The sequence below is a fragment of the Anabrus simplex genome, chromosome 1 (assembly GCF_040414725.1).
Source record: "Anabrus simplex isolate iqAnaSimp1 chromosome 1, ASM4041472v1, whole genome shotgun sequence".
NCBI classification, from domain to species: Eukaryota; Metazoa; Arthropoda; class Insecta; order Orthoptera; family Tettigoniidae; genus Anabrus; species Anabrus simplex.
Window position 1 is genome coordinate 340,620,489 of NC_090265.1, and position 12,438 is coordinate 340,632,926.

A 12,438-nucleotide genomic window follows, 5' to 3' on the forward strand; every position below is an offset into this window, starting at 1 on the left:
AAATAATATAAAAACTAGTTTTTACTTATAGAGCTTCCCTGTAAAATATATTAAGTATCCTTCCATTTGGAACTGATATGTATAGTGTGTTCGCCTTTCCAACTCTTGAACAACAACGGGAAAAGCACCGTTTCCGGAGATCGAGTCCTACAACTTGAAAAGATTGTCCTTGTACCTTGTTGATGCATATAACGAAACTAAAATAAACGGGGAACTGCAGACGTCTAAATTGAAATGGTATATCCGAAGTGATGATTTGAATCTCAGGAATTAATACTACATCACCCGCGGCATGTCCGGTCATGATGGTGTCTTCAATAATGTTCGGCATCACTTCTTAACTGATAGTCGTGTTCCCTTGCAGAGGGAAGGAGGATTTATATTGCTGAGCCACAATCTTCAGCTCTAAGATGTTCGACGGAATTCCGGTTGACTCCAAGTTGTTCAAAAGCTCTGTTGTGTAGTTGACAGCCTCATTTGTATTACATGCCGTGTCGATAGATATGTATATTTGCAGAACACCGAGTAAATCTTGTATATGTTACTTGTTGATGATGTTCACAACTTCATTTCTAGGAGCAAGAATTGCTCTTTGACACAGTCATGCGTGAAAATTTTAAGTGAATGAAAGGAATATCGGGTAAAAGTTGAGCTTCACCCATAGAATAAATAACTGAAACGATAAAAGGTAATAAAATAATTAATGAAGGCAGATTTTGACCTGTAAAACATCATCTTAGAATACGCCTCTGTTAACAATTTCAAATGTCTGCTTGCCATAGATTTGGAAGGCCATCGCACACGTAGGTCTACACATAGACAAACAGTTCCGGATTTTACCTACTGAATATGGCTCCTCGTGTCGGGGACAGAAAAATGGCTTCCTACGCCATGGACATAAAATGGCTCCTTGACTTGTATTGTCTATCTTACGTAAGTTGCCTAGCAACAGTGAATCTATGCGTTTAATCCGGTGACTGCAGGATTTATTATTATTATTATTATTATTATTATTATTATTATTATTATTATTATTATTATTATTATTATTATTATTATTCTTTCCGATGAGGCCTGCTAAGGACCACGTACCAATTTCAATTTAGTTCTTCATACTTTGTTGTTTTCTCTTCCGTTCCTTCCAATATTCTTTCATCCTTTCACTATGCTGTTTCCTTCTGTTCTCAGACCACTTCGCACCAGGCTTCTTGTTCAATCTTCCTTGGAATCCTTCCATACTTCCAGAATTTCTCTGTCCATAATTTCTTCTTCTTTTATGTCGTTTCTTTCTAAATCTTTCTTTACTTCTTGAACCCAGCTAGTCGTTGCCATTTGTCCCAAAGGTATTTGAAAAACCTTTTTGTTAATCTGGAATCATCCATTCTGTAAGTATGTCCAAAAAATTGCAATCTCTTTTTTCTTATGGTTTCTGTTATGTTTTCTATGTTCCTCTATATTTCATCATTATATCTTAATTTCCAGACTGTTGTTTTCACAGGGCCTAAGATTTTCTCATGATTCTCCTTTCTAGTACCTCAACCTAATCTATAGTTTAGTACCAGGCATTCACTTGCATATAGGATTTTTAGTTAGACACTTTTTGTTATAAAAATTCTTTGTGATACCGTATGTTCTTTCCATCTTGTGTACCCTTTCTTCTACTGCAGATTTGTCTACCATTTTCTCGAATTGTTTCTCCCAGATATTTGAATTTCGTTACACTTTCCAATGGACCAATATCTTTGCCAAACATTTTGGAGCATTCTTAATGTTTGTAATAAATTTTGTTTTTTCTATGGAGATTATCAAACCTGTCTTGTTGGGTATTTCTTCCAAGGGATTGATTTGTGTTGTTGCACTTGTTAGGTTTTCTGACAATATATTATTATATTTCCGTTGACTTTTCAACAAATGTTGAAACTAGTGAGACGATTTGGAAGACTTTGGTACAAACCGCACCTTTTAACTCCCTCTGGTTTAAGAGCTTGCGTTTTGTGAAACATACACTTTAGCGTTTTACGTATATGGACTAGCATTTTTATCTGTTCTTCGCACGGCAATTTTTAGTGGATCGCATGTTTCCTTCTATCAATCACTCAATCACTACTGATCTGTATTTAGGGCAGTCGCCCAGGTGGCAGATTCCCTATCTGTTCTTTTCCTAGCCTTTTATTAAATGATTGCAAAGAAATTGGAAATTGATTGAACATCTCCCTTGGTAAGTTATTCCAATCCCTAACTCCCCTTCCTATAAACGAATATTTGCCCCAATTTGTCCTCTTGAATTCCAACTCTATCTTCATAATGTGATCTTTCCTACTTTTAAAGACACCATCCAAACTTATTCGTCTACTGATGTCCTCCCACGCCATCTCTCCACTGACAGCTCGGAACATACCACTTGGTCGAGCAACTCGTCTCCTTTCTCCCAAGTCTTCCTAGCCCAAACTTTGTAACATTTTTGTAACGCTACTCTTTTGTCGGAAATCGCCCAGAACAAATCGAGCTGCTTTTCTTTGGATTTTTTCCAGTTCCTGAATCAAGTAATCCTGGTAAGGGTCCCATACACTGGAACCATACTCAAGTTGAGGTCTCACCAGAGACAAATATGCTCTCTCCTTTACGTTCTTACTACAACCCCTAAATACTCTCATAACCATGTGCAGAGATCTGTACCCTTTATTTACAATCATATTTATGTGATTACCCCAATGAAGATCTTTCCTTATATTTATACCTAGGTATTTACAATGATCCCCAAAGGGAACTTTCACCCCATCAACACAATAATTAAAACTGAGAGGACTTTTCCTATTTGTGAAACTCACGACCTGACTTTTATCCCCGTTTATCATCATACCATTGCCTACTGTCCATCTCAGAACATTATCGAGGTCATTTTGCAGTTGCTTACAATCTTGTAACTTATTTATTACTCTGTACAGAATAACATCATCTGCGAAAAGCCTTATCTCTGATTCCACTTCTTTACACATATCATTGATATATATAAGAAATTTGGAAGGAATTTGTGAGAAATAATATGGCTGTATTCAGATGTGTAATGCGATATGTATAAAAATTATATTATCCTACGACAGCGCGGGGCTGTATCGCAAATATTATGAAGCTGAACAAACTGGAGAGAGAATGAGAACGATTTCCGAATTTATTGTACGGTACAGTTCCTGGTTCCGAAGTTGTACGAAATTCTCCGTGATTCTAAAGTTAGTATATTGTATCTCTGACCATTTGGTTGGTGCTCTGACATTGGTGATACCTCCCTTAACATCTTCCCTACCGAAAAGAGTAAAATGGCTCTTTCAGTTCTCATCGTTACCCACCTTGAAGTGACATGCACCACATGTCCCCACAGGCCTAGGACTAAAATTCAAATTTTTCGTGATCGTCTGCGTTATTATCCATCGTACGATAAATACATACTGTACATGGCATAAAGGAACGGAAATAACATATACTGAAACGTTTGTTATATACAGTCTTTTGATAGACCTAATGTCAACGAAAATATTTGAGAGTAATCTTCATATAAGTACCAACTACATTTGATTATCATGACATCATATGCACCTCATACCACAATCCGGAGTGAGCAAATTTGGTTGAAAAATTCCACTAATTCTCCACTTTTAGGAGTATACAAACGTATAGATAGATAGATACACAGACAGGCACCAAAAGGAAAAGTTCTACCTCATGTTTCTTTGGTGTTCGGTTAAATTAGGTGGGGTTAATTTTCAAGCCGAGAGAAATATTATGCATCCTCTGATTTTCTCGTGTTAGAGATCCTTCAGATACCTGTAGGTGTGCGAGGGTGTCCGTCACTGGCTGCAGAGCATGAAGCCCGTAGAAAATAGTACTTTTCTCCGTCATTTAAAAATTAAGCGAAATTATGAACATAACAAAAATTATTTATAATGAAGGGGCGTTTTACATATAGTCCACAGATTTTAAATATAATCAATAGTGAAACAGAAAGTTAAAAAGAACCTCTACCGGTCTTCCCATAAACCTCCAGTCAATTCAGTGATTTTTAAATGATATGCATATCAAAACTTGCTCCTGGGCGATAAAACTCTAAATGTGAAGCTTGGTCGAGATCTATCCAGCCGTTTTGCCGTGATGATAGAACAAACAGAGACGCAAAATAAAAACCACAGATAGTCTCGAGTTGACCTAAAATGGACAAATATCTGAAAAATTGTCAAAACAAAGGAAATTACAGACATCGTCCCCCTACAACTTTATTTATATAGGGTAGATAAGCATGGACACGTTTATAAGTGCATACCTTTATTTTCAGAGTTACTGCTTTGGAACTGTGTGACATATCTACAAACAGATTTCACCATCATACGCCCTTTTTAGTGCTCTACCTGGTTGGTCCTATGACATTTTCTCGTATCTCCTATATTTATGGGTTAGATTGAGTTGGAATCATTGATTAGGGTGAAATTTGGTACAGTTTACACATATTACTTTATAATTTTGATACACATGTGACAGATGGAACCATATAATTTGGCTGACATATGGCCACTGGTCGTGTAAATGTGCGTGCCGAATGTGATGATTCTTTCTTCCCTATAAGTGTGTCAAACGATAGCATATACGTGTTTAAATTACAAAATTAACTTGAAACGGGGAAATATGGCTCTATTTAACGCATACGGGATAAAGATAGGACAAAAGGTCATAGGATCAAAGTTGTAGATCTCTCCAAATTGAACTGCGATTGTTCTGTCTATTTTGTGATACGACTCACCGTTTAGCCACCATTTATCCCGAAATGAAGGTCTTCACCGTCATTAAAATTGCGTCCATATTTGGATATTTTCGGGAGCCAAACGTTATACTTTTGTACAGCTTGGAATTTTTTCTGCCTTTTTTTCTGTCTTTATCTGGTTCGGTTTACGGACGAACGCCTCGTACTTATTTATTTCGGTATCATGGCCGACTCTTTGAAATATATTGTACACGCAAACTTAGCCCAAGGAGATCACAGATGTCACCTTTGTCGTCCTGTGACTTTTCGACGTTTGTTCCCGATCTTGTCTATCTAGTTTTTTCTCCATGGATTTTCTTGAATGTCTTCATTCTTGGTAAAGGGTTATGGCAGGCGACACAATGTTCGCAAACGCTTATTTTTACAAGCGTAGTTATAAACGCTTTAAGAATATCCATATTGTCTCGGAGGTTTCCAACGTGCCTAGGCACATGTATGTATGGCCTCATTAAGGTAATATAATTACCTTTTATTTTAATTCTCATTCAGTAATGGATGTGGTATTTATTTGGTGGCCCGTTTTGCTTTTTTTGTTGTTGCCCATATAACGTTATTTACAATCAGCTATGTTTGTGTGTCACAACTGGGTACATTGATCTGCGTCTTACTACATTGAATGCCTGTATTGCGTGAATGAGCTTTATTTTACAGTACTTTGGATATGTTTTTCGTCGACTTTATTCTACGGTTCATGTGTAGAAGCCTCTGTATTATTATTATTATTATTCATGTACAAAATTGCTCTTCGATTTTCCCACTACGTTGTCGTGTATCGGAAGGGCCTGTACATGGATAGTTCGTGCTGTTTCGGCATTTGAATTGCATATAAGAGACATGTTGATGATGTGAATTGGGCCTCCGATCTTGTGTGGTTCTGGCCTTGAATATCCGCATGAGATGTTATTCAAAAACCGTACTTCTACATTTGGGTCCTACTGATCATTGTTGTCTTTTATGGGTTCCCTGTTCCTTGGGCCTTTTTTAACTATTGTGCGTGTGTTCGAATTTGAAGTATGTAGGACGCATATCATTTGCCCAGTTGTGTCGTTTATGCTTATTTTGTTTTTAGGGCCCCTGGCATTCTTTAGTGTGTATATATTCCCTTATAGTGCTATTAAAACAATGTGCGTGTTCTGACAGTTCGCAGCACGTGGCGCCGAACAAAGGAGTGGGAGCACTGTGTTGCCACATGATCCAGCAGGAGTTACTACATCACAGTCAACAGCTCTCGTTCTGCGCTCGGCTCTGCGGAAAATAATATCCATTAACGGTGATCATGAAAGAGTTAGAAAAACGTTAAATACCGTTGCTATTATTCCAAGGTGGCTCAGCAGTAATTTTATCAGCTCAAATATCGTAAGACAAACTCTCATTCCCCTTTCTCATAGGCTTTAATGAGTCGGGTTTTGCCCGGTGTTGATAACCTGTCATGTGATGGTCCAATTACATCCATTCCCTCTCTTTTTCCTTCACCTTCTTCCCAAGGCTCCTTTTCTTTCTTTTCTTTTTCTTTCCCTATTCTAATTACTGTAGCTTGAGAAATTTTAAAGCTGCTGCTGTTCTTTCTACAACTTTGTTAACGTCTATCAGTGGGCCTCCACTTTTCCGTTCAGCCTCAAAATATTCCCGTAAGGCACATACCATATCGCGAGCTTGACCTCGAATAGCGAAGCCATGCCTCCCCATTACGCTTGCCTTTTTTCTAGGTGAACGAATTCTAGGTCGCCCTCGTTGTCGTTTATCGGCGCTCTGAACGGGTTGCAACATTTTGAGTTCAGTAAATGAGACGGTGTTAAAATTACACTACACTACACAGTACTAAAATTTACACTACACTAGAATGCCAGCCTCGATAACGATACACTTATTAACACGAACACAATAGCACTATAATATTTAGTTGATTTAAAAACACACTATACAGACAATGATATCTCTCAAAGTAGACATTGATAGCCCAGCCACATGTGCTACGGTATACTATATTGGCAACGTGGAACTCGGACCGACCGCCTCGCGAAGCTTTCAGACAGCGGGGGTAGGAAAAGGGAGAGTGCATGCCGAGCTGGGATTGGCTGAAACGGGAGGCGTGTACTGGTTGCCATAGTAACTGCCACCTCCTACTACCACGCTGAGAGCTGTCAGAACACGCACATTGTTTTAATAGCACTATAGTTACGCTTTGTTTATCTCTGATACCGGGCTCCATGCCTGCGCTCGCCTCCTCCTCTTGATTTTTGGACCGGTCATATTTGAATATTTCATATATGTTTTGTTCGTTGGAAACCATTGTCGAGTGGCATCCCATTGAATAACTGTGTAAAGCGACCGTTAATGACTCGTCCTGTTGATATGTAGATAAGTAATAATATTTTTTTATTATTTTCATTTTTTAGTATCTTTCTGCCTGTGTATGTGTTGTGTTTCTCCGGCTATTTATTCCTCGGTGCTCATCGTGTCCAGATCTGCCGTGGGCATGTGTAACATGCGGCTGGTCTAACACAAGAACATATTGTATTCGTCGTGGAAATTGCAGGTTCGTTTCACATGGTGAAAGAGGCGCAGAGTCCAGGTTTCGGGATTAGCACTCGCATACATACGGAGTAGTTAAGGAAGGAAATAATACAGTTAAAGAAGTTGAAATTAATAGAAAATAGGATTATAAATGAGGACAACCGTGTAGGACAAATATATAAATACAAGTGGATGTATTTGAAACTAAAATGCCCCTCAAGAATTGTGATGGCATGAGTTACGGATATAAGAAAGAGGAGAAATTAAGGTAAAGGGATTCTTAGGTAAACAGATACGAAGATGACTTATGGTATTATTACTTAAGCCTAAAGAGGAAAGGCAAAGGCAAAAAATTAAAGCATAAAAATGAGGTAGAAGAGAAATACAGTAAAAATTATAGTAAACACCAGAAAACACATTACGGTGTGAACTAATGGTCTACACTCCGCGGTACTGTAAAAATATGAACAACGCCCCTTAGTGCTATTCGAGGACGATTGCAACCTCCATCGGAATTCAGCCAGTACCCAGCAGAATGGCCAATTGACGTCTCCCACGTTTTCTACCCAAGGAACAAACACGAGTTTACAGGAATTATGACGAAAATGGCAATACGTTACTTCTCTGCTGATAAGCAGTCAGAGGCGTTACAATGGTAACCTGTAGGTTCGTTGTCGGTCTGTCGGTCACTCAATACAGAGCTTGAGACCCACAGAAAATGGTAATTTTCTCCGTCATTTGAAGAGCAAGCGAAATTATGTACGTAACAAAAGTTGTTTATAATGAAGGGATGTTTCTAATATAGTCCACGGATTTTACAGAAAACCAATAGTATAAGAGAAAATGGAAGAAAACTGTTCTGGTTTTGCTATAACACCCCCATCCCGTCTATTCAAGTGTTTCTTTATCTCATGCATATCAAAACCATTCCCTGGATGAGTATACTCTAAATATGAAGTTTGGTTGAGATCTATCCAGCCGTTTCGCCGTGATGGTGGAACAAACAGACACGAAAAATAAAAACGACCGATACGTCTTGACTTGACCTAAAACGGATAAATATCTGAAAAATTGGCATACATACATACATACATACATACATACATACATACATACATACATACATACATACATAGATACATACATACATACATACATACATACATACATACAGTACATTACCATTATAGACCGTTATGCCTTTCGGCGTCCAGTCTGCAAGCATCTGTGATTTTTTTAAATGCTATTTCTTCGGGGACGTCGACCCAAAAGATCCGTTGCCCCTACTTTGCACCATATGTTGTGAACCTGCGTGTATTTGGAAATGGCGGAAGTGTAAAGTATTGAATGTGAGGAAAGGAACATTAAGGACGACACAAACACCCAGTCCCCAGGCCAGGGATATTAATAATTTACAATTAAAATCCCCTGACGTGGCCGGGAATCGAATCTGGGGCAGCCGGATGTCAGGTGGACGCGTTGCCCTCTACACCGCGAGGCCGGACTCTGTGAATTTAAAAAACGTCGTCACAATCCTCTATTTTTAACTAGTGCTGTGGCCTCATTTAGTTCTATACCTCTTATCTTTAAATCGTTAGAAACTGAGTCTGACCATCATCGTCTTCTTCTCCCTCTACTTCTCTTCCCCTCCATAGCAGAGTCCATTATTCTCCTGGTAACCTATCCTTCTCCATTCGCCTCACATGACCCCACCACCGAGGCCGGTGTATGCGTACAGCTTCATCCATCGAGTTCTTTCCTAACTTAGCCTTTATCTCCTCATTCCGAGTACCCTCCTGCCTTTGTTCCACCTATTTGTACCAGCAATCATTCTCGCTACTTTCATGTCTGTTACTTCTAATGAATAAGATATCCTGTGTCTACCCGGCTTTCGCTCCCGTAAAGCAAAGTTGGTCTGAAAACAGACCGATTTAAAAATAGTTTCGTCCGGGAGTGGACTTCCTTCTAACAGAACACTGTTGATCGCAACTGCGAGCTCACTGCATTAGCTTTAGTACATCTTGATTCAGTCTTACTTACAATATTACCATCCTGGGAGAACACACATCATGAATACTTGAAATTATCTAACTGTTCCAGCTTTGTATCACACATCGGACATTCAATTCTGTTGAATTTCTTACCTACTGACATCAATTTACTCTTCGTGACGCTAATTTTCATACCATATTCTTTGCACCTATTTTCAAGTTCCAAGATATTAGACTGCAAGGTTTTGGCACAATCTACCATTACGACCAAATCGTCAGCATAGGCCAGACTGCTTACTACATTTCCACCTAACTGAATCCTCCCCTGCCACTTTATACCTTTCAGCAGATGATCCTTGTAAACTACGAACAGCAAAGGTGAAAGATTACAACCTTGTCTAACCCCTGTAATTACCCTGAACCAAGAACTCATTCTACCATCAATTCTCACTGAAGCCCAATTGTCAACATAAATGCTTTTGATTGATTTTAATAATCTACCCTTAATTCCGTAGTCTCCCAGTATGGCGAACATCTTTTCCCTCGGCACCCTCTCATATGCTTTCTCTAGATCTACGAACATAAAAAAAAACAACTGTCCATTCCTCTCGTAGCATTTTTCAGTTACCAGGCGCATACTGAAAATCTGATCCTGATAAGATTCTGGGAGAACCTGGGAGAAACCACACCGGAAATTTTTTGGGCCAAAAACAAATAAAAGAAAAAAATCAACGAAATTACAGACATCGGGCCCCCTACATTTATATAGATAATATAAAAAACTTCCAATGGCACTACAACCATGGCGGGCCTTGGCAAACCAAGTGACCACTGCTCAGCGCTGCAGGCCTGCGGATTACGAGGTGCCGTATGGTCAGCACGACGAACCCCCTTTCTTGGCTTTCTAGAACAGGGTCACAATCTCTATATACGCTTCAACTACTATTGGTTGTGGAGAACTGAGAAGATGAGCCTCCATAATTCCTTTCTCTTTCTTCTTCTTTTGCTACCACTTTTCCCCCACACCTGGGGATTTGACCCTGTTTTACGGCCGGATGCCCTTCCTGCCGCCAACCCTATATGGAGGGATGTAATCACTATTGTGTGTTTCTTTGGTGGTTGGTAGTGTGGTATGTTGCCTGAATATGATGAGGATAGTGTTGTGACGGATATATACACCCAGTCTCCGAGCCAGAAAAATTAATCATAAGCGATTAAAATCTCCGACCTGGCCGGGAATTAAACCCGGGACCCTCTGAACCGAAGGCCAATACGCTGACCATTCAGCCAACGAGTCGGGCGTAATTCCTTTTTCTATGCATTTTCTTTTTATGTATTATTTTCTCCTTGTAATATAAACTGTTAATAGTTGATGTCGGAAAAAAGATGGATGTGTTGTAAGACGTATTATCATTTGCCTAGACACGAATCATATCATATCATATCATATCATATCATATCATATCATATCATATCATATCATATCATATCATATCATATCATATCATATCATATCATATCATATCATATCATATCATATCATATCATATCATATCATATCATATCATATCATATCATATCATATCATATCATATCATATCACGAAACTCAACACTTTAACAATTGGTGGCCTCGTAATAGTTGGCCTTGAACGTACTTGTTTTCAACTTCCTTTCCATTATCACCCTTCTTTTCGTCAGGCTCTTCAATCTCCTCCTCTTCAGTTCCATCATCTTCGCTGTCTTCAGTTTCATTGACTTTTTTCCACTCCAGAATCCGGTTACGTGCCAGAACCAACCGTGCCGGAAGCGACCACGCTGATATCCTGCCGCTAGCGACCAAGTGCCACATGTGGCGTACCAGATGCGACCGTGCCGCATGCGACCCGTGCCACTAACGACCGCATAATCTGTAACCGTGCGTTGACAAGCAAATTGTCATTTAATAAGTTGTGTCATCGCCCAAGATAAGGTAAATGAAGTGCAATGTCATTTCAATAAGTCCTATAAATAGCTACTGCCCCTACCTTACATAACACTTCTGGGGGAAACTCGTTTTACAACACGAAACATGGTGAAGCGTTAACGTCTTTTCCCACCGGGCGAGTTGGCCGTGCGGTTAGAGGCGCGCCGCCCTGAGCTTGCATCCGGGAGATAGTGGGTTCGAATCCCACTGTCGGCAGTCCTGAAGATGGTTTTCCGTGGTTTCCCATTTTCACACCAGGCAAATGCTGGGGCTGTACTTTAATTAAGACCAGGGCCGCTTACTTCCCATTCCTAGCCCTTTCATATCCCATCGTCGCCTTAAGACCTGTCTGTGTCGGTGCGACGTAATGCCACTAGCAAAAAAAAAAAAAAGATCCTAATTCTCAGAAATTATTTACGACTTAGGCCTACTTACTTATCGTGTCCTATTAGTACCAGGAGTGTCCGAGGACGTGTTCGGCTTGCCTGGTGCAGGTCTTTCTACCTGACACCCGTGGGCGGCCTGCGCGTCTGAATGTGGGATTATGATAATAAAGTAGGGAGAGAAGAAACCCGGTTTCGGCACGTAGCCTACTCCTCTCGAATAATACCAAGGGGTCTACTCAATGCTTTACGTCGCCAACCGACGGCCGAATCATCATCAACAGCATCATATCGCCTCACTCCATTTGAACACTGAGAAAAGGTTTGCATTTGAATTCAGGCTTTTGGCATGCAATCTAGTGATTGGAAACTGTCTAGCACCAACTTTCCTACCCTGCCGGCCAACATCCTGATGGTGATTATTTTTCATCCAGGCTAAGTGGCTCAAACGGTTGAGATGCTGGTCTTCCGACTCCAACTTGGCAGGTTCGATCCTGGTGGTATTTGAACGTGCTCAAAGACGTCAGCTTTGTGTCGGCGGATTTACTGGCACGTAAAATAAATCCTGCAGGACTAAATTCCGGCACCTTGGCGTCTCCTTAAACCATAAAAGTAGTTACTGGGACGTAAAGCCAGCAACATTATTATATTTTTCTTTCGACCAACGGCACTCGAACCTGCTAACCATGGTGTGAGACCTTTATTTTAGAAAAGACCAAGTTAGCTACTTATAAGCAATCTGCCACTTGGTGACAGCCCTTAATGCAGATCAATTGTA